The sequence below is a fragment of the Pseudochaenichthys georgianus genome, chromosome 22, assembly GCF_902827115.2.
Source record: "Pseudochaenichthys georgianus chromosome 22, fPseGeo1.2, whole genome shotgun sequence".
Lineage (NCBI taxonomy): Eukaryota > Metazoa > Chordata > Actinopteri > Perciformes > Channichthyidae > Pseudochaenichthys > Pseudochaenichthys georgianus.
Window position 1 is genome coordinate 20,566,901 of NC_047524.1, and position 4,279 is coordinate 20,571,179.

The following is a 4,279-nucleotide window of genomic DNA, read 5'->3' on the forward strand; positions in this document are numbered from 1 at the left end:
CTCTATATATTTACACATTTTGAAAAAAAAATGAGTTTTGGCAAAAACGTTATGACTGCCGTGTCAGATCACATTATGTAAATAACAGTGTAGCTGCGCGGTGTTGGCTAAATATCCCACATTTTTTAAGAGGATTTTAAAATAAAATGCTGTGTTTCTGAAAAGAGGTTTTGCTTTATACAAGTGTCCTATATTCAATTTGATCATCTCTGAAAAAACATTGCTACCAATCACAATGAGGGGCGAGGAGCTAAACGCTATTGTGCCACAGAATGGAGCTTGACTCTGGGAATAAATCTCCAGCGCACTTCACTCCGTTCCTTCTAAAAGAATTTAATCCGGAGAATATTTTTCCCCAATCCGAACACCTCACTAATAAAGAGGCTAAAGTCACTTGTGAAATGGGACTAAAATCCACTCACTTAATATAAGAGGGCTTCTCCACATAAGAAGCCTTTGAGTGAAAAGCTCTCCTTTTTGTCAGCATCCCCAACCACTCCCGGCCTTGGGTGTAAAGTGGTAGACTGTGGGGGGGGGGGAAATCGTTTAATGCAATAAATGTATTGTTATCTTGCGCTAAACTGCAAATAGAGCAGGTATAATCAATCAGTCACCAGTCTTCTTTGTTTAACCACGGCCAACAACGGTCAACTAAAATACGCACGGTTTAGAGGAGCTTTAACCACCTAATAAAGTTATTTTTTACACAATCATATAACGTGTTAGCATCGATATTGCGCATTAAACTCTCCACTGCTCTATTAGTCATGATCTTGTTTAAGGTGGAACCAAAACAAAAAGCACAAATGGCTCCCCAGTGATCCGTAGCAGCGCACTGCGGATTATCAGACCCCAGTCAATATCTTGGGTAAATATGATAACCTAGTAGAAAAATCCATGCATCGTGTTTGTCCCGGGACAAAAAATCCCACAACAGATGTTAGAGTCGCCCCTATCATCACTGAACAAACAGCCAAATTGGGCAGATTTGCTAATTATTTACAGAATTGAGTCTCAAGGGGCTACTGCTTTTGTGGGCGACACAGACTCAATTTGTCCCGGACAGAAAAGGTTTTGTGTTCTACCACTGGTTGAGCTTGTAGGTCAAATACATCAACACTATGCCTGTTGTTTGGGTTTTTGATGTATTTGTGGATAAACAAGAAATACGCATTGCTTATAGAGCTGATCAACGCTTATACTGAAGGTATTATGGAGCGTAATGTGATATTAACTGAATTGCAAAAGGCGATGATTTGCTGTGATTTGATTTTAGCAGACTCTAGATTTATGTTTAAAGAAAATAATAAATGGGAGTAAATGTTAAAACTAATATTTGTGAGCCTTATAAGTAGGACACAAATCAAAACCTATGTGTGGCTCTCTGTCCTCATTTTTCGCTCCTGTAATGAAGCAGTTTTGTGACTCCATCGTTGCATAATACAGTACACGACACAACACAGAGACAAAAGGCCAGGCCTGGTGTTGCTGGATGTTATAGGCGTGCATGTTAACGAGTAGCAGGAGGAGTGGGCTGCAGACAGTAAAGATAGAGAGACTGACTGAGTTTCTTGGTGCTGTTCAGAGTCAGGGAGATGTATCCTTGGGCTTTTTGTCCTGCCTGTCACTTGGTGCCATTGTGATCTTTGCTGCACACGTTGTATCCCATATGGGCAGCTGGGCTCGGACAAGGAGAAAAGGATCTCTCACAAGCCCCAAATTGTATCAAGCTTTCAAATAAAGCATTGTTGTCTCTCAAAGAAAACGAATTAAAAATTCGTGCTATATCTATTCTGGTCAAAAAAAGAGAAGAAGCCCCATTCACAGATAACAGGGAGTCCTTCTTCCTTGATAGAGCTATGCCAACAACAGCCTTCTCATTTCTCTTTCCCCTCTCCCCCGTCCTCCAGTGAAAGGCTGATTATTGTCTGTCCAAAAAGTCACAAAAACTATTTTTAAACTCGGTTCTTCTTATTTGTTTTCAGTGGTGCGGTCATGCCTGCTTCTAACATAGCACGTGGACAAATATTTGACACAATTTGCCGTCATTTATGGATTTACGCATCAGGTGTAAAACTGACCCATGGACATTCTGCTCCATTTAAAGATGCCCTGAATTGTACTCTAAATTAGGCTGTACACAAAGGCACCTTTCATGCTGGGAGACAAGTATACATAGTAACACTGATTGAGCTAAATGTTAAATCTGCCGTTTGCTTTCTATGTATATTCTGAATCCGAGGATATGTGGGCGATGCAGATGTTTATTCCAAAATAAGCAATGTTGGCAGGTGTTTATTGAACTAATACGCCAAGATGTACTGCCATTTGGAAGACCAGAAATAACCATATAAATGGTTCTGGTATTTCTTAATATCACATTTTATTGTGCATTAATATTATTTATATTTTACTATAAAAGTTTTTAAGCAGCCCCCCTAAATCAAAAAATTGCGAGCCTGTTCCCATATTTATTGTGGATTTAAACTCATTTTTAGGTCAACCCAAACAACTGATTTGCACGCCCAGTCATGCTCTGTTGTGTTTGCCCCATAACCGAAGCAACATTAAAAAAAATCATCCGCGTAAAAGCCTTTATGATCAACTTTTACGGTGAAAAGTCTTCGCTTTGCAGCCGTATTTTGTCATTAACGCCCCAGAAAATTACACCGCCCCTCCAACCGGCTCAGCAACAGGGTCACATTTATCGGGAATTGCTTTTGGCTGCTTGAAGGGATAAAGCAGGCGACATTAAAACAAGCATCTTGTGGCGTGCAGCATAGTTCAACCTGCGTGGATAACACTATTATATACCGTGGAATACAATACTTGAGGAAATATGCACTTGGGACACCATGGATCTTCGTCATCCTGCCCATTTGAACCTCGACATGAATCATTTTTCTATCATGCACATCGCCAAATAAACGAGGATTTCAAAGCTGGTAATAAGCGGTGCTTTTCATTTAAAGGAAGCTATCTGGGTTTTATTGCCTTAAAGGAGATCCAGATTAGATTCGCCACAGTGCCGATATTAAAGAGAGAGGGGGTGATGGAGGGAGGGGGGGGTGTGATGGGAGGAAGTGTTTCACTGTGCTGCCACAAGATGGAAGCAGAGGTCCGTGGTTGGCGTCACGCAGCGTTCACCTACACACGTCTAACTTCATCTCATTCCAGCACTCCAAATTAGAGCAGAAATCACAAAAAATTAACGTTTCTTTCTTGTTTTTTCAAATTAACTAACATCTCAGCAAACTTGACTGTTTTTTTTACAAGTGCATGATTGCAGTTTATGACATTGTTATGGATCTTAAGAGCATAATCATATCGCTCTCGAAAAACCAAGTAGACGCAATGTAAACAGTCCACAGGCAATTAGCACAGTTTGGCTTTTTACAAAGAGAGACAGACAGAAAGACAGCGAGAGAAAGAGGCTGCCGGGTGTTTCCACGGTGTGGCGCAATAGGATAGGGGGAACAAATATGGTGCACATGAATTCACTTGAGTGAAAGTGAACACTGGAGCTGAAGTGAGGTTTCCCACTGAAAGTCTCAGCTCCATCAGTGTCCTTCACAACAAAGAAGACTTTCTGTCACGTGTATTCAGCAATAAGAAAACAACTGCATCCTTATCACTGTTATTTATTTTGTCAAAGGAAGGAATCTAACCAAAAAACGGCAGTGGAGTCTGATGGCTTTCTTCAAAAATAACCTTTTATGTATATATTTTATACAAAGAATCAGCTCACTTGTCAAGTTTAGAATTACTTAGCAAAACGCCATCATCTCTTCGTGCAGATAGAAATCAGTCAAAGCAAAAATGGGTCAAATGACAAGATAAAAGGCTAGCATGTTTGTGCACCTGCTCAATTCAGCATCAGTGAGCCTGCACCTGTAGGGGGCCTCATTGTGTTAGAAAGAGAGGCAGCAGCAGGGGGTGGGGGGGGGGGGGGGGGATGCTGGCATGATGTAAAGGAGTGAGACAAGAGGAAAGACTGCTGTTTAATGTGCAAGAGTTTTGATCATTTTAATATAATTCAATACACAAACAATTAAAAGTACATGTACAATCATAAGACATAATGGACATATGTGAAATAGGATACCCTGATAAGCTATCCTTAAGAACAGGGGCCTGGATGATTAAAAAAAGGATGTATATATACTCTACAAGCAAATGTATAATTATAGAGAGTTGATACATAATCCTTTACAAGCTAAATGAAAACTTCAAACTTACCAAAAGACCTAAAAACTAAAGTAACCCTACACTTCTAAAT

The 4,279-nt window shown here is 40.2% G+C and overlaps 1 protein-coding gene across 3 annotated transcripts in view; it reads left to right on the forward strand.

Moving 5' to 3' along the window:
* Positions 1-104, forward strand: part of nkx2.2a (NK2 homeobox 2a) — a 2,437-nt gene extending 2,333 nt beyond the window's left edge. For all 3 annotated transcript variants that reach the window (XM_034111088.2, XM_034111089.2, XM_034111090.2), the window contains one exon: positions 1-104. This exon is cut by the window's left edge. The gene's annotated coding sequence lies outside the window, so the exon portion shown is untranslated.
* The last annotated feature ends 4,175 nt before the right edge of the window (positions 105-4,279 follow it).